The sequence below is a fragment of the Sorex fumeus genome, unplaced genomic scaffold (assembly GCF_029834395.1).
Source record: "Sorex fumeus unplaced genomic scaffold, SorFum_2.1 ptg000098l, whole genome shotgun sequence".
NCBI lineage: Eukaryota > Metazoa > Chordata > Mammalia > Eulipotyphla > Soricidae > Sorex > Sorex fumeus.
This window is the reverse complement of record NW_026606155.1, coordinates 6,077,369-6,103,261: the sequence shown is the minus strand read 5'-3', so window position 1 is coordinate 6,103,261 and position 25,893 is coordinate 6,077,369. Positions and strand designations below refer to the sequence as shown.

General features: G+C 51.4%; 1 protein-coding gene across 7 annotated transcripts in view; it reads right to left on the bottom strand.

Moving 5' to 3' along the window:
- The window catches only part of FOXN3 (forkhead box N3), a 422,811-nt gene that overhangs the window by 113,629 nt on the left and 283,289 nt on the right, over nucleotides 1-25,893 (bottom strand). The window lies entirely within an intron of this gene.

Here is a 25,893-nt window from a genome sequence, read left to right as displayed (position 1 = left end):
CGTCACAGCATCACACAATTCCCCAAGCATGGCTGGGAGCAATTTCCAGGTTTCTTGGAAACCACCCTTGATTGCACTACCCCTGCTGGCCTGGAGGTCCAGGCCCTGCCCACAGGTTTCGGGTTCACGCTTTCCTGGCTTCTGGGGAAAGATCATGACAAGCAAACTATACACCAGGCAAGTTTAAATTGGGTGGGTCGACTGAGACCTTTCGATCCTTCTTCCAACTTTCCCTCTCCTCAGGCTCCTCAGAGGACAGAACAGAGTGATAGGGACAAAGACCTTTCTGATGATTCACTTTCTCATCATCACCAATCATCACTAATAATGACTGACATTCCTAATACCTCCTTTCCTCTAGCCTGCCGTACAATATTCAATATACATTACATGGAACAAAGTATGTGTCAATTGCTGGTGTATGTTATAGGCCGGGCTCTGATCAACTGTACCATACCAGCTCTTACCTTTCTGAGAGTCAAGTTAAACCTGGATCTTCTACTGCATGGGGAGAACACTGCCTGAACACACTGTTGCTCATGGGGAGAGACTGTATTTGACTGTACTACTTTAATTCTCAAGACGGTTCCATCTTCCATCCATTCCTGGGATCACGTGACCATGGTAAGCCATAATTTTCATACTGTGTTGGGTTCTATATGTTGGTCTTTGGGAAGGATTTCTGCACTATGTTCATGAAAGACTGTGTCCAACAGTTCTCTTTTCTGGTCATGTCTGGTTTGGGTGAGTGGACAATGCTGGCCTCAAAGGATGAGCTGGAAATTATTCCTTCTGATTCTATCCTCTGAAAAGGTTGTTGAAAACTGCCCGATTATCTTCTGTGTTACATGTTAAGGAACGCACCACTGGGCCTATCTAGGCTGGGTACTGTCTGTCACAGAAGATCACTAATTACACACTCAATGTTTTCAGTAGGATAGAGGCTGATTCAACTGTCTGAACTGTCTTAACTAAGTTTTTGCAAATTGTGGTTTTCAAGAATTGGGCCATTTCATTTAGGTCAGAGGTATCCAAATTTGTCTGGTCTACCATCTTTTCAGGGGAAAACCCTGCACCCCCTAAATGTCTACAGATTTTGACCGAGTTGTGTTTTCATTTTCATCCAGCTTAAAAAGTTCTTTTAAAAATTTCTCATTCTTAAATAAATAAATAAATAAAATTTCTCATTCTTTCTTCCTTGACCCATACGTTTGTTTATAAGTGTGCTGTTCTCTCTTGGTGGGTCTTGTCATTTTCCAATTATCTCCCTTTTATTGATTTCAAGTTTAATTCCTCTGTTGTCTGAGAGCAGACACCGTATGATTCCAATGCTATTAAATTTGTTGAGGCATGTTTTATGGCCCCAGATGTGGTCTACGCTGGTGAGTGTTCTGTGTGAGCCTCGGAAGAATGCGGAATCTGCAGCCACTGGATGAAATCATCCCATGGGGCTAGTGCATCTGGCTGAGCGGTGGTATCTGCTGAGTTCATCTGTATCTTGACTGACTTTCTGCCGGTTGGATCTTCCATTTCTGGCAAAAAGGTACTGAAGTCTCTATGAGAGTGTATTCACCTGCTTCTCTTTGCATTTGTAGTGTATTTTGCCCAACAGGACTTAACACTCCGTTGTTACATACCTATACATTATGGATTGTCATGTCTTCTTGGAGAACTGACCCTTTTATATGTAGGCAATACCCTTCCTTATCCATGATAAAATTTTCTTCCTCTCAAGTTTGTTGTCTGAGTTGAGTTACTCCTTTGTTCCCCATGTTCATTTTCTCAAAGGCTCCAATCTTCAGCTTTTTCAGCTCACACCCAGCAGTGTTCAAGGGACCATATGTGGTTCCAGGGATTGAACCCGGTCAGGCACATTCAAGGCAAACACCTTACTACTGTACTTAATCACTCCAGCCCTGTTACACATTCTTCTTTTTCCTGGAACGGTGGGGGGGGGGGGGGGGGGTAGGGGGCACGCTGGGGAAGGTAATATTTTCTTTTATCCATTTACATGTAACATGGGCTGGAGCAATAGCACTGCGGTAGGGTGTTTGCTTTGCATGCAGCCAACTTGGCCAACCTGAGTTCGATTCCTCTGCCCCTCTTGGAGAGCCCGGCAAGCTACCAAGAGTATCTCACCCGCATGGCAAAGCCTGGCAAGCTACCCATGATGTATTCGATATGCCAAACACAATAACAACAAGTCTCACAACGGAGACGTTACTGGGCCCGCTCAAGCAAATCGATGAACAACAGGAGGACAGTGCTACAGTGCTACATGTAACATGTCTATATACTAACTTTTTATGTATCTTTATATTCCAGTAGTCTAAATATGATTGGGTTTTCTTTCTTGATCCACTCTGCTATGAACTGTCTTTAAATGGTTATATTTAGGACACTGGTATTCTAAGTGATGGCTGACACTCTACCAGATTTTTTTTTTTTTATTTGGTTTTGGAGTCACACCCAGCAGGGCTCAGATCTTACTCCTGACTGTGCTCAAGGATCACTCCTGGCAGTGCTTGGGGAACCTTATGGAGAGTCGAGGATCTGACCCTCTCAGCAGCTGCTGCCACGGGAATGGTGCCAAGCTGGTTTCCAGCTCACCCTCTGCCTCTGCCCAGGGCACGTGGGGGTTGAGTCACAGAGCATCTCCCCACACTCTTTGTTCATCTGTAAGTGCAGAGGTGATGGGAGAGGCCTAGGAAGCGCCCACCTCAGGACCCGGATATACACCTACAGAGAATGCGAGGGCTGCACCCACACCCAAGGAGGGGCTTCTACAGCCTCGAAGGGAGCACCTCCACCTGCTATGTGAGTCAGGGCTCCTACACCCATGGGCCAATGACAAAGCGTGCAGTGATGTGAACCAAGGCCAGGGTTAGAAAAGGGAACATGGAATTTAAAGATGTGCAGTTCCAACCTCGAAAAGCAGGAAAATAACATAGAGGTAGGCTTCAGGGAGGGGGGCTGGTAGAAAACTGGGGGCGGTGGTGGTAGGAAATGTACACTGGTCTTAAAGCCTCACAATAAACTCAAGCTCTCAATACCGAAAAAAAAAAATGTACGCTGGTGAAGGGACGGGTGATGAAACATTGTATGACTGAAACCCAATTGTGAACAACTTTGTAACTGTGCATTTCATGGTGATTCAATTAAAAAAATACATAAAATTTGGGGCTGGAGAGATAGCACAGCAGGTAGGGTGTTTGCCTTGCATGCGGTCGACCCGGGTTCAATTCCCAGCATCCCATATGGTCCCCTGAGCACTGCCAGGAGTAACTCCTGAGTGCAGAGCCAGGCGTAACCCCTGTGCATCACCAGGTGTGACCCAAAAAGAAAAAAATAAATAAAATTTGAAAAACATTTAAATGGGTTTTAAAAAAAGCAGAAAAAGAGTAGATGACAAAATAGAATCAACAAATAGGGCAAATAATAAACGCAATAATAATGGGACTAAAATGATACTGCAGCGGAGAGGGCATTTGTCTTGCACGTGGCCGACTCGGGTTTGATCCCTGGCACCCCATATGGTCCCCCGAACACTGCCAGGAATGATTCCTGAGTGCAAAGCCAGGAGTAACCCGAGTACCGCCAAGGTTGCCCACTACCACCGCCACCAAAACAACAACAACAAAACCAAACCAAAATAAACTATACAGGCCCCAGAGGAATAGTTCAGTTATTCAGAGCACCTGCCTTTCGAGTGGGTGGTCCCAAGTTCGAATCCCCTGGGTCCCACCTGTAGTTGGTAGGGCTCCAGCAGGGCTGCCATTTGAGCTGGGACACACCACAAGCTGCAGTGCTGGGGTGACTTCTGGCCACACAGCAGCCAGGGGGGTGAGTGCCCCCCAGCACAGGGCTGTGACTTCACCAACATCGCAACCAAGAGGTGCAGGAGCCATGGCACAGGAGGGCGGCCAGCAATGGGCACATGGGTGCACCACACTGACCCCCGACAAGCACCAGCATGAAGAGGGTGACACCCGCGAGTACGTGGGCACAAGCCTCGATGAGCCCCCAGCAAGGGGTGCGGGTCCCACAGCTGGCTAGTCTGACCCGCAGCATGGAAGGGAAGAGGGGAAGAAACTAGGGCTGGCCCTTCACAACCCAACGGAAGGACACCAGGGGATTCTGCGGAAGACAGACACATGCGTGGGAGGTGGTTCCACCTGTGTGCGCCAGAGGAGAAAAAGCACCAATGAAGAGATCAAGGGAATTTATATATTTTTGCTTTTTGGGTCACATCTGGCGATGCACAGGGGTTACTCCTGGCTCATACACTCAGGAATTCCTCCTGGCGGTGCTCAGGGGACCATATGGGATGCTGGGAATCGAACCTGGGTTGGCTGCATGCAACGCAAACTCCCTAATCACTGTGCTATCATTCCAGCCCCGGGAAATGTTTTTAAAAAAAACCCTGCTGGACACTAACAACAGAGTCAGGTTACCTTAGGGAAAGGTGGGGAGCGGGGAGAGCAAAGGGGTCAGGGAGTCACAGAACGATTCATAAAGGAAACCAATCTAAAGGGCCCAGTACGAACAGAAACATATACAAGAGTGCCGGCATCCCCCCCCCCCCCCCCCCCCCCGGGAAGGAGCATCAAATACCCTGGCCAGTCATCACGAGGAGCTGGGATACCCAAAAGGTGCTGCCGTTTTACTGATAAAAATGCACATTACAAACAAGCCAGAGCCATTGCTTCGTGAAGGCCTGGAGGCAGACGGGACAGGTCATCAACAGTCACCCACCCTCTCCCTTACTCCCCAGCTGAATGGACAGACCAACTGTGTATCCCACAGAGGGGAAATGTGGCCCTCAGACACCCTGAGGACAGTCGTCTCCGTGACTTAAACCAGATACGTAGGTGACACCTGGTGCCACTCCAGCTCCAGCAGCCTTGCCCCAGAGTAGACAGACACACAGCAGAAGTCGGAGGCTGCTGAGGGCTGGGGAGAGCTTCAGCGCCTCGGGACTGCAGCTGGCACAGTCCTGCGGCTGGACTCACTTGCTTCTGCCAAGGCCATTGGCTCCAGACACGTGACAAGGGAAAAGGCAGAGACTTGCTGGGGTTGCGTGTTCTATGGCAATTGAATCATTTTGCCCCATAAACATTCACCGCATGAAACCGTGTGTACTTTTATTGAGTTCCGGATACTCTTTTTTTTTTAACAATTTTATTTTATTTATTTATTTATTTATTTTGCTTTTTGGGTCACACCTGGCCATGCTCAGGGGTTACTCCTGGCTCTGGAATTGCTCCTGGCGGTGCTCAGGGGACCATATGGGGTGCTGGGAATCGAACCTGTGTCGGTCATGTTGGCTGCGTGCGAGGAAAACGCCCTACCCGCTGTGCTATCACTCCAGCCCCGCAGATACTCTTTTGCTGTCTGCCCATTCTACATGTGAACGTGTTGACATTAGAGATCAGAAAAATGTTATGAGCTATCCTCATGCTGGGGAAAATAAGAGAAACACACTAGAAAGAGACATTGCATTTCTATCCTGTGGGAGGTGTGTCAGCTTTTAGCAGCCCCGTACGGTTGGTGTTTCATTGGATATGTGTTTAACGTCAGTGATCTCGTTGACCCCTTATTCGCTGCCACCAGACCAGCTTAAAAGGCATCGAGACCTTGCTTTTACCAGGCACATGGTTACTGCCAATTCTGGAAACACATGAGTCCTCCAGAAACGCAGGTCTGTGAGCACCAAGCGGGGCCTCAGCAGGCCGGTAGGGCCTGCTCCGAAAAATGGTTCTGGCTTCGGTCCTGACCTCTCACTGAGCACAGGTGCACATGTGGTATAGAGCCAGGCCGACATTCAGCGCAAAGAGCCTACACTGTAGACATCACACCAATTCTTTTTTCTTTTGGGGTGGGGATGGAGCTCTCTCAATCCACACTTGGGTTCCTGGAAGGGGGGGGGGGGGACGGCGGGGCATCTGGCAACTCTCAGTCAACCAGTGGTTCAATGCTAAGGCCCTGAGGATTACCTGGGTCACCCCAGAGAGGATTTGGTGGCCTCCAGCCACATCGGGGAGACCATGTAGTACCAGGGATCAACCCAGGTCAGTAGCATGCAAAACAAGTGCTTTGCCCATCTCTGTAGCCTCACATCAGACTCATTTCTTTTTCTTTTTCTTTTTTTTTTTTAAATTTTTTACTAGGGGATGTAGGTCCGCACCCAGCAGTGCTCAGGGCTTAACTCCTAATTCTGCCTTTGGGAATCATTCCGGTTGTATGGGGGCCCTTCCCACCACACTACCTCTCCGGCCCCCTCAGACTCATGCTGGAGACTCTGACCACTGAACTTCACTGGGCACTTTGCTCTGATCTGAACATCACTCCAAAGACAGGGCAGCAGACAGGCCCGGCCGCCCCGGAACGCTGCTGCCTAGTCAGGGACAGAGCTGGAAGCCGACGCTCGCTTGGCGTTTTCATTTCGAAGGTGAGTAAACACTGGTCAGCTACAGAATCAAATACGATTAAAACTTTAATTAACTGAAACCCGATCACACCATCCTCAAATAAAGAACCTCGGCAGGCAGTGAGGGAAGGCCAAGAGGGAGACAGATGATTTCACTTTTCAGAGCAAGGGGCCCGGACAGATGCTTTTTCTTGGGGCTGTTTCCAAACACTCACTCCCTGGGATGCTCAGGAGCAGGACCCTGTGTGGCATCAGCACCATTACCGGTCACACACGGAAGATGCGACAGCCGCCAGCACACCTTCTCCCAGAAATGAGAGGCAGAAGGGAGACCAGAGCATTGTAGCACTGTCCTCCTGTTGTTCATCTATTTGCTCGAGAGGACACCAGTAATGTCTCCATTGTGAGAACTATTGCTACTGTGTTTGGCATATCAAATATGTCACGGGGAGCTTGCCAGGCTCTGTTGTGTGGGCGGGATACTCTCGGCAGCTTGCCGGGCTCTCGGAGAGGGATGGAGGAATCAAACCCGGGTCAGCCCTGTGCAAGGCAAACGCCCTACCTGCTCTGCTATGGCTCCAGCCCAGGAGAGACCATAGACTAAAGAAAAGGAAAGCTGACTGTGGAAATTCCAACATGGAAATCCATAAGTGTCTTTGCTTTACTGTCTGTTGGAGGCCACGTTTGGTGGTGCTCGGGGCTTATTCCTGGTGGACTCAGGGAACCATACGGCATGCTGGGAATTGAATCAGGTTGGTGGCATGAAGGCAAGTGCCATAGCCACTGTTTCTCTGGCCCTTGGCTGTAGACTTGCAATGAGAGCACGCTGGGGTGAGTGCCTCAAAGTCTGGGAGACAAAGAATCCTGCTTCCCTGCGTTTCACATGACTTGGCCCCTGCCTGCACAACTCAGAGAGCTGGACAGTCCCCAAACATCGAGGAAGAATCAGAGCCTGGAATCAGGGCAGTGAGAGGAATCCTGGTGGGTCTCCCTCTGGTCCTCAGAGACAGAGGAAGGCCTAGAGCTCAAAGCAGCTTCCCCCCACGCCCCGCCAAGCCTCTTTATTGGGGGGGGGGGGGTCACACCTGGTGATGCTCAGGGCTTACTCTTGGCTCTGCACTCAGTAATCACTCCTGGTGGTGCTCAGGGGACCATACAGGATGCTAGGGATCAAACCTGGGTCGGCCACATGCAAGGCAGATGCCTTCCCTGCTGTAGTATCGCTCTGGCTCCCTCAAAGTTCCTCTTTCTAGCAAAAACACACTCTACGGATGGCAGGACAGGGGCAGGAAGGCTGGTGAGGAGGGACTGGTGAAGGACTGAGTGAGGAGGGATGGTCGTGAGGTACCAAACCAAGCCCAGCACCAGGGGCTGCCCAAGTGAAGCCATCCAAGCCCCAGCGGTGACACAGATGCTGAGTCAGCACCCCTCCAGCTCGTACCTGAGTTCCTCCTGACTCCTATGGGGGTCTGCGGGGGTCTGGAATGCAGGGGGCAGGGGCAGCAGCCCAGCCTTCAGAGTTGGAGAACCATGAAGACACTGCAGGCAGAAACTCTGTATCCCTCCTCAGTCCAGATGTGACCCCAAGACATACCCACCAAGCAAGCTGCCCTTAGAAGGCCTCTGCGGGCTCTTAATGGATCCTCCGTCCAGTGTGTTTGTTTCGCCCAGTGTGTTTGCATCGAGTATGTTTATGAGCTGCTTGGTCCTTCCCATTCTGGGCATCTCCCGCCCCCTCCTCCCCTTGAAACAAGAAGCCCAGGAGGTGTGGCTGCTGATCAACTTATTTGTACGCATCTGACGGGCCGCGTTCCCAGACTCGGACCGACCACTCCAGGCTGAAACACGGTTGTGAAACACGATTGTCTCACCGCCTCGTAGGAAACTGCTAACTTCTTTCCTGAACAAAAGCAAAGCGTGCGTAGGTCCTATAATCTCATTTCAAATCCTTTCACCCACTCCCGACTCCCCTGGCCCGAGATGGCAATCCTCTTTGGGTAAGCTGTGGGCTGGTGGTGCCAGGGCCATTCTGCCTCTGCCGCCCCCTCTCCACTCTTCAACCCTGAGCCCTGTTCGGGGCGGGAGCTGGGGGGGGGGGGGGGGGTTGAGGGGGGGGGGCAGTGTGCCAGGGTTCAGGGCCGCATAATGGCTGTGTTCTTAGAGGGCAACTGTTAATAATTAGCAGGAAGCATTTTGTTGTTAAATCTCACAGCTTGAACAGTAAGACCTCGTGGTGCCAAAGAAACGTTTAATTCTAGAGACGCAAGGCTTGCTTCCAGCAAGTTCTACAGGGACCTAGCTTGCACGATCCAAGGGTCCCTCACTCGCAGTCCAAGACCCAAGGTGGCCAGAGCCTGCTGGGGGCTGCACTTGGCCTGAAGTGGGGAGTGCCAAGAAGGGGGAGGTTCCTGCCCCCGGGAGGCTGATGGTCAACTGAGGACATGGCTGTAATGTCTAAGAGGGGGCAGGATGGTGCCAGGGCCCCAGGCCTGTAGGGGAACCCCGGGCGAAGGCCGAAGAAGAGAGGAGACAGTTGGAAGCAGAAGGAAAGGGCTGGGGAGAGGGGATTCTCAGGTAGAAAGGAGCTTCTGGAAAGTCTGCTGGGCAGACAGACGGAAGCTTCAGATGGATCCTCGGGCTCCATAGGGCAGCAGCCTCCCAAGTCAGTGAGGCAGGCATTCATTCATTCAGTCAGTCAGTGAGTCAGTCCCACATGCACCCTATTGCTGGCGCATGCAAAAACAGCTCTCCCGTGCCAGGATGGCTGCAGAGAACCCAGACCTGGAAGGGGCGGCAGGGGACAAAGTCCCCGCTCTGGAGAGATATAGCTAAAAAAGAAATCTAGGAGGCACAGGTGACGATGACAAGGCAAGGGACAGAGAGACAAAGAGAGCTGAGGTCACGGTGAGCAACTCGGGCACACAGAGAGCAGCTAAGACATCCATCCTGGAGGCAGCATCTGAGCAAAGACCAGAGGAAAACAAGAGCTGAGCAGTGAGAATCTGATGCGCAGAGAAGTCAATGCCACGGGGAGGCCAGACAGTGGGTGGGAGCGGGGCCGGCCCTGCCGAGAGCAAGGGCAGCCACCGAGGGGCAGTACCGAGCACCGGAAATCAGCCGTCCAGGGTCCATTTCCAGCCCCGCCATTTGCCTGAGTCCTCCTTCCAAGTTGCACTGGGAGGCCCGGAGTACTGGTGGCCAGTCTCCTGCCGCCTCTGATTCCAGCTAGTGTCGCTGGCGGCTCCCCGGGCAGCCCACTCAGGTTGTACAGCCTGCCACTGATAGAAGGACAATATCTGGTGTGCTTACTGCCTGGGAGGGGGCTGTCCTCAAACCCGGTGGGGACAGAGCCCAGAGCCTCCAGCTGTTAAGTCACCGGTCCTGGTTACCGTCGGCCGGATCCAAGCAACCGCGGGGCCGTAGGATGCCAAAGATATCAGCCAAGTTTCCTGCCGTTATGTCAACTGGTTAAAGGAGCACTACGACGGAAAAGAAATGATTAAGACTTGCAGGGAGGTGGGAAACATTCTCTAATGTCACTTGAAGAGAAAATGCTATTTATCCTTCTGAAATATTGATTACAAGTCAGAATGCTGAGAGCATTAAGAGGGCCACGAATACACTGATGTGGTTTCAAACATCCAGAAAGCATGTGCGTGTGCGTGTGTGTGTGTGTTTGTACACCCACAATCTCTACCAGCTCAAGACAAAGTGTTAAGAATAACAGAAATGGAGGGATGGATGAGAAGATACAATAAAAGCTGCATTTTGGGAAAAGAATAAGGTAATATAGAGATTAAGGAGGTTTATGAAGAGGAATAGGCAAAAACAGCTTTTAATCCTGAGCTAAAAGCTCTGAAAACTTCTCTTTGATCTTTTAATTACAGGGAGGCACAGGCCAACTTCCTGGGGTCCCAGGGTCCCTGGGGTGTAGGGACACGTGGAGGGCTCCGGCCCGTCTTCCTCTCCCCGTTGGCCCTACTGACCAGGCGAGTGGGGGCCAAACTCAACGGCATGAAGGCCAGACCTGTGCCTGTTAAACCCCAATGAGCCCAAACATGGGCTGGGGGTTCTTGGTCTCAAAGCAGCTTCTGATTCTCAGCTGCTGGCTGACATCCAGCTTCTCACTGACTCAAGGGGTACAGACGGGCAGGCCGGGAGCCAGCTGACCCATGCCCCGGTCAAGGACCGCAGGGGGACACTCAAACACAAACAAAAATGTAAAACTCAGCTCCCTAATGGAGCTGGCCAAGTCCTGAGAGCTCAGTTGCCAGTGGCCGTGCGCTGGGTCCCACGGACAGACCATTTCCCACAACCAGAGAATGTGCTGAGGGTTTCTGCTGTCCCTGATGCCAATCTCCCCATGTTCCCCTTCCCCCCAATGGGCACACACACACACACACACACACACACACACACACACACACGTGCGCACACACACCCTTAAACTCTGAATCACATCAAAGATCCCTAAAGACCACCAAGGCACGAGGCCCCTGCTCCTCTCTGCCCCACTGCATGCAGAAGCAAGAGGGTAACCGTCCAGCACGGAGAACAGAGAACTGCCACGGGAACACAGGGCACTGCTGCTGGGTATCTAGTGTATGTGAGCATGAGCTTGCCTGTCTCATCACCTGACACCTCACTGAACATGCACAGCTACTACTGCCCCAACTGTTTTTTTCCTTGGGGGGTTGGGGGGTGGGGGAGGAATCTTTCCAGTGGTGTTCAGGTGGTCTGAGAGTCCATTCTAGTGATTCTCAGCCAAGGTTCAATGCAACGGACCGAGGCTGTGGTGCTTCTTGGGTCCTGGTGTCAAGGATACCCTAAATGTGGAGGCGCTAGGGGAACTCCCGGCTATACCCTGCGATGCTCAGGGGACCATGTGGTACCCAGGACCAAATGGGTCCAAGCAGCGCCTGCATGCAAGGCCTGTGCCTTACCCTCTGACTGTATTTCTGGCCTTGCGGTTCAACTTCATATAAATCAATGAACAGAGAGGCCAGGCAAAGTGAGTCAACTTGCCCCCATGGACAGAGCTGGAGGGAGTCAGGTGGCTTCAGGCAAGGGATGACCTCCAGCCATGCTCTGCCCCTGGGCCCCTCATGGACTGCACAGGGAGCCAGGCCCAGCCACTGCCCTCCAGACTGCAGGAACTCGCTGCTGAAACTTTAAGGCAAGGAAGGGAAGGAGAGGGCTGGGCAGGGGGCCAGCGCCTGGGTGTCTGTAGGAGGAAGCCTCCCCACAGCTGTCGCTCCGGAGGGGAAGACGATCTCCCTCCACAGAGAAGTATCCAGGAGACTTGGGGATGGGTCACAACCAGCCTTCAATCCAGAAACTACCCGGGAGCAATGAGGAGAAGCAAAACAAGGGCCTGAGCGATAGAGGACATTTGCCCTGCACGTGGCCGATCTGGGTTCGATTCCCAGCATCCCATATGGTCCCCCTAGCACCGCCAGGAATAATTCCTGAGTGCAGTGCCATCAGTAACCCCTAAACATTGCCAGGTGTGACCCCCCCATCCCAACAAAAGCCAAAAATAAATAAATAAATAAATAAATAAATGGAGCAAAACTTTTTTTATTTTCCTTTGGGGGAGTTTTTATTTTGGTTTACATCTAACAATACCCAGGGCTTATTCCTGACTCCAGGCTCAGGGCTCCGAGGACCATATGGAATGTGGGGATTGCCCAGGGCAGCCACAGTTTAGTCATGACGAGGCATTGTACCCTACCGGCTGTATTCTCTCTCTGATGTCCCGCATTCCTGTTCGACAGACAGGGACTAAAAAGCCACCGGGTGCCAGGCACCGTGTGGAACCCGAGGTGGTGACAAAAATAACCTGAACGTTGGCTAGAGCAGCAATGTTCACCTCTTCTGAGCCCAAACCCGGCCGCATCCTCTAACTCCAGCGCTGACTCCTGAACACACTACGCCACGAGGAATGAATGGAAAGTCACGCGCGTGCTTTCAGCCGCGGCTTTGGCAGAGAATGCGTGTTCGCTCTGGGCGCAGCTAGGAGAAGGACAATGACAATAGCACGGAACCTCCCGCCTCCGCAGGCTCCGTTCTCGAACGCTGCCCCTGCACCCGCCACCGAGAGGACGTGGCACACGCTCCCCCGCGCACTGGACTTTAGTCCAAAGTAATGAATTTCGTGATTAGAAAATTGATCTCTCTTGTCCCCCTGATGCTGACTCCGTGGAGAGAGCAAACAAACAGGGCTGTAATCATTAATTGAAAAGAAAGGGTCTAATTAAAATTTTATATTAGTGTACATAATGGCCAGAAATAATAAACACTGCTTTAAAAAAAATTTTAAAAAATAAAAAAATAAAAAGCAGAGCTGTAAAATAGCTCAACGCTCCAGGGCTCCCCAGCTAACCAGGAACCACTTTACGGCGCGCACAGCTTCATCTTGTTTTCCAGCCCATCCTAAGTGGCAGAGAGTAGCAAGACCAGAGAACTGTGAAATATTTAACCGCTTACAATTTGGCCCAATTCTCCAACTATTTATTGAGTGCTTCCCCGTGCCTGACACCACAATCCATCCATTCATTCCACCATTTACCGGCTATCTAACGGGCACGTCCACTAAAGCACACACATGTGTGAGCCCTGACCGCCCTCCGCCTGCCCGCTGACTTTCCGTGTGGCGAAGTGGGGGCACCGGCAGACAAGGACCACCGTGCCAGAGGAGAAACAGCGTGTAGCTGCTTCCGGGGACATTGGCACATTTATTTTGATGTTGGGTGAGTGACTGGATCGCCGGATGAAGCCGCAAGACCTGCCTTGTTGGCATTAGGAGACATGCCAGGTGGTACTGAAGAAACACAGGAGAAGGTCCGGCGCAGTTTTCCCTGGTTCTGGCGGGACCAACCTGGGTTTTGACTACAAGGACAAGGAGACTTACAGGGACCGAACATTTTGAATCTGGCACGAAAGTAGGACTTAAGTCATCAAGAAACACCCTCAGCCACATCCACTGTTTCAAGAACCACAAACTCCTCCATACCCAAAACTCAGCAGCCGGCCAGCCCGTCCTTGGGGCCTGCCCGTGGTTCTTTGAGACAGACACCGGACAACACTCAGGCACACTCTCGAACATCTCAATGTGGAGGCGCAACTAGGGTGGACCGAGAAGCCACGAACACTGGAAATTCCCTCCACATGTGGGGCAGTCCCCCACAGTCACGACCTGCCTGGCTACATAGACGTCCACAGTGCTGAGGCTGAGGAATACTGGGTCTCACTTCCAATGCACACAGAGCACCGAGATCAATACCCCCAGGGAAAGACCCGACTCAGGAAGATTCATTCTGTCTTGTTTGGTTTTTTATTTTGCTTCGTTTTTTGTGGACACACCCAGCAATGCTCAAGGGTGATTCTTGGCTCTGCATTCAGGAATTACTCTTGGTGGTGCTCGGGATCGAACTGGGGTCAGTCTTCCGCAAGGCAAGCACCCTACTCTCTGTACTATCTTTCTGGCCCCCAATTCAAGAAGAGTCTAGGGTAGGGCATTTTCCTTGCATGGGGCCAACTCAGGTTGGATTCCCAGCATCCCACATGGTCTCCCGAGCACCGCCAGGAGTAATTCCTGAGTGCATGAAGCAGGAGTAATTCCTGTGCAATGCCGGGTGTGACCCAAAAAGAAAAAAAAAGGGGGGGGGGAGCGTCTATCCATCATCCAGTCCACTCCTCAACACCCCATCATTTGTGGCACATTTCAGTGTAGCATAAAAGTAAATTGCTTCTGCAGAATGTCCTTGGCTCCCAGTGATATGATGAACAATCCTTGCTGGCTGGGTTAGGGTATTAGCTTCAGTTTCAGGAGAGAGGATTCCAGCAGCGTCATTACGTGCTCTGACTAACTGCCTGTCAGTACCCGTAGAGGGACCAGAAGCCAAAGGCAGAAGAAATCTCCAAAGTCCTTCCACAGAGCCAACGGGCAACTCCCATCGGCTGTCAACTTTTATGGGCAGAAACTGCCTTTGCATTTCAAGTTCCAAAAACCTGAGTCAGCTCCCAGGCAGAAACTCCCAACCAATCTGCTATCAATGGCTTCGGCCCTCCCTTCTGGCTCACCCAGGTTGACTCTCATCCCCGAGTGCACCAGAGAAGGAGATGGGGCTGAAGTCTCAAAAACCAACTTGGGGTGGGGGTGGGGGTAGGAGGGCGGGGGGGCAGAGACAGCCTGTCATGAACTTTGTTCTTGGCATCCTGCCTAGAGGTCTGGGTGGAGAAAGAGGAAAGGAAACAGGCAGAAAAGCTATTCCGGGAAGGGTCAGCGCTAGCAACCAAAGAGGAAAGAGATACCCAGAGAACACCACGAGACACGCTTCTGATTGGCCTTCCAAAAGCAAGCCGCTGACTTATCCAAATGCTGAAGCTGGAAAAGCAGAGAGACGAGCCCTGGAAGGCCTCGGCCAACCCCAGCCTGCTGCCCTGAAAGGCATCAGGGTGGAAACGCACGCAGCTGTCGCTGGCCAGGGATTCGAGATCCAAGGTCACACGTGACCAGACTCAGTCCCAGGGATTCCTAAGAACAGGGGGCCTGTCTTGTTGGTCTCAAATTGCTCTGTGCAGGGCTGCAGAGACAAGACAGGGGGGTTCAAGCACTTTCCTCGCCAACTTTTGTTCGATCCCTGACACTGTGTGAATCCCCTGAACATCACCGGAAATGGTCCCTGAGCACAGAACCAGGAGCAAGCGCCTTGGGCATGGCTGGTATGATTCAAACACCCTCCCCTTCCAGGAAAAAAGAAAAAACTGAATAAAAATGGAAAGGGGGAGTATGGACCATGAGGTAAGTTATTCTTTAGGTCTCCCGGGTTTTCCTTAGCTCACCCCTACTTCACATCTACTATGTAGGATGGAGCAACGTTTCACGGAGGAAGTCCTCCTGTCTCCAGGGTTAACAACGCTGCCTCTGTCCCAGCCCATCCTCTCCTTAAAAAGTGAATAGACACTCCCTTCACGACCTGCTAGGGCTCAGCAAACCACTCTTTGAAACACTGGATTTCAGGGGCTGGAGAGAAGGCGTGGTGGGGGTCATGGGGGGGGGGGGGCGCACTTGCTGTGCATATGGCCAACCCCAGTTCAATCCTCAACACCCAATATGATCACCCCAAGCACGGCCAGGAGTGATCCCGAGTGCAGAGCCAGAAGTAAGCCCTGGGCACAGGTGGGTATGGCCCAAAGACCAAAATCCAAAAGTCAACACCTAAGTCATATTTAAGACAACTCTTTTTTAATAAAGAGATGAGAGAATAAGAAGAAAAGTGCCTGTCACAGAGGCAGGCGGGGGAAAGCTGCAGACAATGGTAGTGGGAAATGTACACTGGTAAAGGGATGGGTGTTGGAATAGCATGTGATTGAAACCGAACCATGAACAACCCTGTGTATCTTACTGTGTCTCTCACTGTGATTCAATACAAAAGAATTATTTTTTTAAACAAAAACACTTGTTGGGGGAGCCAGAGAGATAGATCGTAAGCAAATAAGGCACTTGCCTTGCAAAAGGACAACCTGAGTTCAACCCCCGGCACCCCACAGGGACCCCCAAACAACACCAGGAGTGATCCCTGAGCATGGCTGGGGGTGATCCAAAAGAAAAAAAAATAAAGAACTTTTACTTGGGGGGAGGGAGGTGTTTAAGGCATTTGCCTTGCACGCGGCCAACATGGCCGACCTGGGTTCAATTCCTCCACCCATCTCGGAGAGCCCGGCAAGCTACGGAGAGTATCTCGCCCGCATGGCAGAGCCTGGCAAGCTCCCATGATGTATTCAATATGCCAAAAACAGTAACAACAAGTCTCACAATTTGTTGTGAGATGTTACTGGTGCCCACTCAAGTGAATCGATAAACAATGGGAGGACAGTGCTACAGTGCAGTACTACTCTGGGGGGGAGGGGGGAGGGGGTAGCCTGGGGGTGGGGGGAGGACCACACTGGGTATCGCTCAGGACTTACTCCTGGCTCTACATTCCAAGCACCTAACCAGAGTCAGCCACATGCAAGGCCAGTGCCCTACCCGCTGTACTATCACTCCAGCCCCAGTAAATGACTTTCTCCCAAACCAGTGCTCCTTCAAGTTATGTTGACAAGGATGCTGACGAAAGTGCATTTAAAAAAGCGTGGGAAGCATCTGAACTAGCTTTTGAGAAAGATGTTATGATGAACTGCAGACCATGGGAAACTGGACACATCTTCAAAATATACACCTAATGTCTTTGGGAACTGTTGTTCATTCGTTCACATTTGGGGTCTGAAGTGGGTGCTGTCAGGGTTCTTTTCTGATTCAGAACAGGAATTCTGAACATGATGTTCCTAATGCTGCTTCCAAGATGGGCCGATACTTGTCAATGTAACTGGCCATGAAGGTGGCGATCTTTTTTGCTGGTTAGTTTTCGTGGGAGCCACAACCAGTAGTGTGTAGGGCTTATTCCTGGTTCTACGCTCAGGGATCACTCCTGGCAGTGCTCATGGAGGTGCCAAGGATCAAACCCAGGCTGGGCCTGCAAGGCAAATACCCTACCCACTGTACTATCTCTGTGGCCCTCAAAGGTGGTGAATTTTATTTATTTTTTTAATAAATTTTTTTATTTTATAAAGTAGTTCCCAGTATTTCATTACATTTAATATTCAAACACCAATCCCACCACCATTACACTTTCCCAAGGGTGGTAAATTTTATTTATTTATTTATTTTCATTTTTATTAGTGAGACACCATGAGGTACAGTTGTAGACTTACAAATTTTTGTGCTTGGGTTTCAGTTATACAATGATCAAACACCCATCCCTCCACCAGTGCCCATTCTCCACCACCACTGATCTCAGTATCCCTCCCACCCCCCATCCCCCCATCCCACCCTGCCTCTGTGGCAGGGCATTCCCTTTTGTTCTCTCTCTCCTTTTGGGTGCTGTGGTTTGCAACAGAGGCATTGAGTGGCAATCATGCTTGGTCCACAGTCAAGGGTGGTGAATTTTAAAGACCGTATTTGACTCTCCAAAGTCATGGAAACATATACATACACGTCTTTAAAAAAAAAAATTCAGATTTACCTTTTTATTTATTTTTGAGGGTCCATACATGACTATGCTCAGGGCTTACTCCTGGCTTTACACTCAAGAATCACTACTGGCAGAGCTTGCGAGACCATAGGGGTTGGCTGCACACGAGGCAAGGGTCCTACCTGCTGTACTATTGCTCCAGAACCCCAGGCTTTACTTTGCAAAGAAGCTTTGGCTCATGACAAATTGGCCCAAAAGGCCCCTGCTCGCCCGCAGAGCCTCCCCTAGCTGACAGCCTGCGTGAGTTTGAAAGCACTGTTCCCTGATTCTGATGCTCCTTACCTTGGTGCTGACTTAAGAGACCTTGCTTAAACCAAACTCTCCGAGACTCACTGCGCCCAATGTCTCACTCCCCCAGCCGTTGTACCGTTCTTTGTGCCTCTTGAGCGTTTTCCAGAGAGAGTAATAGGAAACCCTGGTCCGAATTACTGATGAGTGATGAACAGGTGTAGGGTGTGGGGGCAACAATTCAGGGGGGGATGGGAGCAGTCTTGGGTGGAACTGGGGAGCACTGTGCTTGCTTAAAGAAGGTCGATTTCCAGGGAGCTCTGAGTAAAGTTTTCCCCTGCAAAAGGAGACGGTTGGCTGACGGACTATATCCCAGAACCTATCCCCCAGAGCGGGAGACATAGTTCAAAGGTCCAAGCATGGTTCGTTCATGTGTGCGACGGGTCCCCGGCACTGCATGCTCTCCTGAACGTCCCTGTAGAACCTCCCGACACTAAGTGTGGCCCCCAAATCCAGGAGTGAATGAATGAATGAGTACACGGAACCCTCACTACCCTATGGCACACGTCTGAGCAGGCCCCTCAGTGGCTCACACAATCAAAAAGGGCATTAAAGCTTCCCATTTTCTGCCACCTCAGTTGGGCCTCAGCAACGATGCGACTTCAGGGGACTCTACTGACTGTTATTTAGTGCTTAATTCTTATACATCTGGGTCAACCACAATGAGCCAGGTATTTTTGGAAAACTCCTCACTGTTTATTCCTTAACAAAATAAAATTAATTCTCCGTCTTTAATCTATTTTATGACTTAAATGTCAAGGATGTTAATTATAATTATTCAAAGATGCTAATTACATGTATTTATCTTACTTTCATAAATATTTACTGAATTTACACACATTGGAAGTTTTAGCTCTTGGTTACTTTGTTAAGAGAACAAGCAATAACAAACTTGTTTTTTCATCAATGACTGCCGCCCCCCCCACCCCGCCGCCCCCGCCCCGCAAAATGCTCACATTTAAGAAGTCCTCCGTCAGCCCTTGTTAGTTCTTCTTACAAACATGGTGTTTTGTTAAAAGAAAACAGAAGAAGATGACACACAACAAAGATGGTTTAAGTACAGCTACTTATTTCTAAGGATGAGGATATATTTAAGCAGGTCTAAAGAACGGACCAAAACAAAACCCAACCAACTTTAAGACAGGGTTCACGCAGAAGGCAGGCAGGCCCCTTACATTCTGAGCTGAGTTATCTTTTTCTTAATTAAACCATCAGTACAAGGGTCAAAGAGATAATACAGGAGATAAGGCACTTGCTTTAAGAGCACCGCAAAAGCCATGGTTCAATTCCCTGGTACAATATAAGGTTCCCCAAAGGACAGACAGGGGTCACTTCTGAGCACAGAATCACAAATATTCTACATACGGAGCCTATAAATCACTGTCACTGTCCTCCCGTTGTTCATCGATTTGCTCAAGCGGGCCCAGTAACGTCTCCATTGTGAGACTTGTTACTGTGTTTGGCATTATCGAATACATCACAGGTAGCTTGCCAGGCTTTGCGGTGCGGGTGAGATACTCTCGGTAGCTTGCCAGGCTCTCCGAGAGGGGCAGAGGAATCGAACTTGGGTCAGCCATGTTGGCTGCATGCAAGGCAAACACCCTACCCACTGTGCTATTGCTCCAGCCCTATAAATAAAGAAATGGGCTGGAGAGATAGCACAGCTGGGTAGGGCGTTTGCCTTGCACGCAGCCAACCTGGGTTCGACTCCCAGCATCCCATATGGTCCCCTGAGCACCGCCAGGAGTAACTTCTGAGTGCAGAGCCAGGAGTAACCCCTGTGCTTCACTGAGTGTGACCCAAAAAGAAAAAAAAATAAAAGAAGTAAATCATTAAAACCATAAAACACAAATCACAAGTTATTTGTAAAAAATCTGTAATTCTCCCCCACCCCACTCTAACTTTTCTAGTTTATCTAAAGCATAAGTGATCCTTTTACACACACATACACACACACACCCTCTCCAAGCTCCTTTCCCACCCACCTGGAGAGGGCGGGGGGGGGGGGGCACGCTCTTGCTCCAACTGTCTCCCCCGCCTACTTCCATCCTATTTCCCACCATCCATGCCAAAGGGATAAAGTGTGGGTGACTCCTCATGGGCTACCCCATCTCGACCACGTGAGGCTGTGGAAGCTCAAATGTTTCTCCGAGGGAGCCAGACCAGCCTTCCATTCCCAGCTGGGTTGCTGAAAAATCCAAGCTCGCGTGGGTTCCTGCCCAGTGCTCTCTCTGCGAGCTAGAAGCAGAGACCCCCACCTGCAGGCCCCCGGCAGCCACTCTCACTCAGCCTGGGTTCCCCGGCCTGGAGACAGCGACCCCTCGGAGGCTGCAGAGCCGAAGCCTGGTCCACGCAGCCTGGCACCGAGCAGGCGTCCGACCGGGGCGAGATTTCCCTTCACCCACCCCAAACCCAGCCTGGCTCAAGCAAAGCAGCCGGGACCAGCTGACTTTAAAATTCTTTCCAAGCCCCTCCCGCTACAAAGCTCCCATCCATAGAGTTCGTTCATTTCTCAGAAGTCTAAGCTATCGGATGGAAATCGATTTGGGTTTTACCCTGCATCAAAGCGCTGTTCGACAGAAATTCAGGTTGGGTTTTTCCTCTCGCTTTGACTTCAACACCCCTCGCGACAGAAGACGCCTCATCTAAGAGGCCAGGGTAAGAGGGGGTGGTGTCGGAGAGTGGGAACTTCAAAGGGCTCCAATAAGAACAAAATTCCACCCATGTGGCCCTGCCTTCCTTTCCCAAGGACTGTGCGCTAAAGAGCTGGGAGGGGGCACTGCCCCAGCCAGGGGTCCTGAGCTGGGGGGGGGGGGGGTTCCTCGGGGTGTCCCCAGAACACCCTCTGCACAACTCAGGGCCTTGTGAGAGCCCCCTTGGGAGAGTTCTGAAGGCAGATTTCAAAGCACTGAGAATCAAAACTCTCCACCTCGTAGCAGGCAGGGCAGGCGAACATTTGGGTGACTTTCTTCTGGAGGGATGAAAGTGAGACAGGAGATTTCCTGGGAGAAGAGAGGCGAGATCTGGAGTGGGGAGGAGCCCGGCTTTGTTCTCATCAAAGCAGGAAAGAATGCAGGGGGGGAAACTAATGAGCCTGCCAGGAGATTTCAACGCGGATTATGGATGGGTGAGGAGAAAGAACACAATTGACTGTTTGGGCCAGTGGCTGGGAAAACTTTTCCCATCCAAAGAAGGGCAGGGCAGGCCTCCGGGAGCGAGCCTGACACCCTTCAGAAGCTCAGCCCTGCTGAGTCGACAGGAGGCGACAGGAGGCTCTTGCCAAGAGGGATGAGACAAAGAGGGCTGGGCCGGGCCGGCCACGGCCACCACCTTGCACACATTGGCATTTCCTGAGGCTGGAGAGTGTTCAGTGTGGCCCACTGGCCTTGGAACCAACAGCCTGGAATTGACCATCCAGCATTTGATCATCTCTTGGGGAGGGGAGGGGAGGGGAGGGGAGGGGAGGGGAGGGGAGGGGAGGGGAGGGGAGGGGAAGGGAGGGGAGGGGAGGGGTCCCACTTCTCCACAGAAAGGTCTTGTGAAGGGGAGAAGGGGGAAATGAAAGCTGACTTTTCCTGCAGTGATTCCATGGACACAGGTGTTTTATATACACTGTAGGCGGTCCTCCTGTTGTTCCTCGATTTGCTCAAGCGGGCACCAGTAACATTTCCACTGTGAGACTTGTTGTTACTGTTTTTGGCATATCCAATACGCCACAGGGAGCTTGCCAGGCTCTGCCCTGCGGTGAGATACTCTTAGTAGCTTGCCAGGCTCTCCGAGAGGGACAGAGGAATCGAACCCAGGTTGGCCGCCTGTAAGACAAATGCCCTACCCGCTGTGCTATGGCTCCAGACCAGGTGTTTTATATACAATGCAAATGACAAAGGTGGGTTCAGAGCATCTGGGTAACCTGTCCAAGGTCACACAGCTAGTGAGACGTTCAGGAGACTGTGTGTTTGGGGGCTCTATTTCAGGGCTATTCCTGGCTTGGTGCTCAGAGCAGCTTTTGGTGATGTCCTCTGACCAATCCGGGTGTCCTCTGAGCGATCTCTCTCTCTCTCTCTCTCTCTCTCTCTCTCTCGCTCGCTCGCTCGCTCTCTTTCTCGAAGACTTTCTGGGATTAGCACTGGGCCTAGCTGGAGAATGAGCAGTCGGGATAAACTGGGATCCTACCTCCCCAAGTTCAGCCAGCACCAGCAAGAGAGTGGGGACACCCCAGGCCCCAAACCCCACCAGAGAGCAGCCCAGGTGAGATGCTTTGTGTGACCTCTGATCTCCTGGGAGGTGGCGGAGGGTGCTGGGAGGCTGTGAGGAGAAGGCCGGGTGGTCAGCAGGGGCAGAGCCGGGGAGCTCTGGATATTCCCGTTTCTCCCACCTCTCTGATGGGGCTGAGGCTGCGGCTGGCTACCTGCTGGACCAGCGCGGCCCCCTCCACACCAGGGCAGGGGATGGCGACCCAGAGCATCCATCAAAGTCAGCCGAAACATGCGTCCAGCAGGAAAGTAACTGCCCGAAGTCAGGAAAGAGGTAGAGACACTGGGTACTTCCTTCTTTTTTTTTTCCTTGCTTTTTGGGTTACACTTGGCGATGCACAAGGGTTACTCCTGGCTCTGCACTCAGGAATCACCCCTGGAGGTGCTCAGGGGACCATATGGGATGCTGGGAATCGAACCCGGGTCAGCCACATGGAAGGCAAACGCCCTACCCGCTGTGCTATTGCTCCAGCCCCATGGGTGCTTCATTCTTGAGGGTGCAAAGGAGGGTCCATTTGCACCTCAGAGGAATCCTAAGGGAGCCGAAGGATTCTAAGAGTCTTGGCATTTAAACAGAAATACAGGAACTGAAGGGATAGCATGGTGGTTGGGTGTTTGACTTGCATGCAGCTGAACCGGGTTAGATCCTCGGCATCCGGACGGACGTAGGCAGGCAGGCAGATAGGAAGGCCCCCTCCCAAGGCAATAGCAGTCAATTTCCCCTGGAAGTAATAGCCCTGAGGTTGCGAAAGGCAACCTTGCAGAAAACAGGAACTCAGGCCTGATAAGACTTTCACCTGGCCAGCAACAGACCCAGAGAAGGGTGGACCCCCCTCCCAGAGAAGCTCCAGCAGAAACAAAAGGCCAGGAAAGGAATTTCAAAGACCATCACCACTCCCAACCCTACCCCCTTTGGTGACGCCCTGAGCAACAGACTTTTACCTAGATAGAAGCCCCACATGGGGACAGGTTGGAGAAACCCTATAATAGTCACAAAGAAAGGGACACATATGCTGCTCCTGCCCAAGCCCATGGGCTGCTTGTGCCCACGTGGCTGAGCACATGTGTCGCCCGCATCTCCACTCTTGAGATGTGTACTTTGTCTAATACTTAGATGTGTGCAGGGGTTCTCTCCGCCCTTGGAGAACCAATCTCTCTCTCTCTCTCTCTCTCCCCCCCCCCCCAAAAAAAACCACCAAATAAATTTACTTCACTGTTCGTCTACTCCTAAAAATTATTTTTTTCTGGGAGGCAAGAAAAGAACCCCGAAAACCCTGGATAAGGCCTGGGACTGGCTTCTCCTTTCCTGCAAAGAGCAAATCCTTGCTCCAACCTGAGTCCATGGCTCCTTGGGAAATCGGGTGGCAGGGATCAACTCCTGTGTCTAGAAGACCATGCAAACTTCAGGTGTGGCCTGACGGCCATGTGGTGGGACTGGCGGGGCTCCGACCCATTCCGAGAAGGGGCTCATCGCAGACTTTACCAGTCCTAGTGTTCCCAGAGGGTCCCGGGTGGCAGAGGGAGAGTGGGAGAAAGTGCCCGTCTCTCTCCTCCCTGCCTCACATAAAGCCACCTGTGGGGTCCACCTACAACAATCTCATACGGTTCCTCAGTCTGCCAGAAGTGAGCCCTTAACCCTGAGCACTGCTGGGTGTGGCAGAAAAGTAAAGAAAAAAAGGGATGGAAAAAGGGGAAAGGACATCCTTTCACCCAGAAGGCCCACAACTGCAGACAGAAGAGGGAGAGAGAGAGAGAACAAAAGGGAATACCCTGCCAAAGAGGCAGGGTGGGGGCAGGGAGGGGATACTGGGACCTGTGGTGGTGGAAAACGGGCGCTGGTGGAGGGATGGGTGTTTGATCATTGTACAATTGAAACCCAAGCACAAAAATTTGTAAATCTACAACTGTACCTCATGGTGTCTCACTAACAAAAATTTAAAAAAAAAATGTAAATGATAGAGAATGGGCACTGGTGGAGGGATGGGTACTCGATCATTGTATAACAGAAACCCAAGCACAAAAATTTGTAAGTCTACAGCAACTATACCTCGTGGTGTTTCACTAATAAAAATTTAAAAAAAAAAAAAGAAGAGGGAGAGAAGGCGTGAGGCAGAGGAAGAGCAAAGAAGGAAGAAATAAGCAAAAAGGGGGGGGAGGGAGAGAGGGAGGGAGAGAGGGAGGGAGGGAGGGAGGGAGGGAAGAAAAAGGAGGGGAGAGAAAGAAAAGGAGAAGCAGAGGGAAGTGAAGAAGCTGGTGAAATGTCCTATTTTCCCCTTCCCTTCTATGTTTGCCCAATTCGCAGGGGAGAGGGCGGAGGTGGGGGCGGAGGTGAGGAGACTTTGCCCAAAGTTCTCCCCATACAAGCAGATAAGCCCAGAGAGAACAGGTCTCAACTGGACTGTGTGAAGCAACTCAGTATAAAGATTACACACACACACACACACACACACACACACACACACACACACACGTCCAAAACAGTTGGCAGGTGCTTCTGCAGGTGACCTGAAAATCAGCCTGAGTCAGCAAAAGGCCTCGGCGTGCCTGCGAGCGCCCCGGCCACACAGTAGAATAGGCAAGTGGACTTAAAGTGAGCAGAGCCCCGAGGGGCTGCATCCACGCTCATTCCATCAGTGAACCGCAGAGACGCTCCGAGTGATGAGTGATCTGATGGATGGTTGCTGGAAATGATCTTCTTTTGGGCAAAATTCGGCTGGGATCCCTTTATTCACGCGGAGGGACAGGCAGAGAGGGCCACAAAACCAGGGAAGTAATGACAGAGCCCGAACCCCCAAGCTGACCGTCACGGGAGTGTCCACTCCATCCGCCCCAGCATGGCCTCGAAATCCAGACTCTGCATCCTCCAGACTGCACTCTCTCTCCTTGGAGCGGCCCTTGCGTGTGTCTGTCTATCCTGCCGGCGCCCCGGGGAGCCACGCTCCGGGCTTGCTCTGCGGGAGCAGGTCCAGGGCTGGAAGGGATAATGGTGCAATTCCTGCAACCCTGACACTGCTCTCAGGTTGGCTACTCGACTCCCCCTGGGGTAGCTCATTCACCTATCAATCAACCCGAACATTCTGCCCGGCTCCTGGAATGGAACTGGCACAAGGTTATTAGATGCTGTTGCCGGGGGTGGGGGGCCCCCACTGGGAATGTGTAAGGGGTGGAGGGTGGGAGGGGGACATAAAACACTGTCTGGAACCTCAACCTCACACCTAAAGGTGTGACGGCCTTAGAAACAGGCCAGCTTGGGACCGTGGAAAGCCATGAGATGCAAATCTCCAGGCTTCCGGGCCCAGGACATGACTTGACCTGGGGGAGAAGAGGCGTCACACCAGAACAAAGACAATGCAGAGAGAGTATCAAAAGACCGCGAGCACTTTTGCACCCGTGTTCATAAAGGGATATCGGCCTGCAGTAAAGGGTGCTGGGAGGATCCTCCCAGGATGGGAGATGCATGCTGAAAGTAGACTATAGCCCAAACATGATTGCCACTCAATGCCTCTTTTGCAAACCACAACACCCAAAAGGAGAGAGAGAACAAAAGGGAATGCCCTGCCACGGAGGCGGGGTGAAATGGGGGGTATAGGGGAGGCGGGTGGGAGGGATACTGGGATTAGTGGTGGTGGAGAATGGGCACTGGTCATTGTATAACCATCCATCATTGGATGGGCACTCGATCATTATGTAACTGACACCCAAGCACAAAAACTTGTAAGTCTACAATTGTACCTCATGGTGTTTCACTAATAACGATTAAAAAAATAAAAATAACTTAAATAATAATTAAAAAAAAAAAGACAGCCAGCAGCTTACTGCTCTCACCCTTGGTAACCGTTCTAGCAGT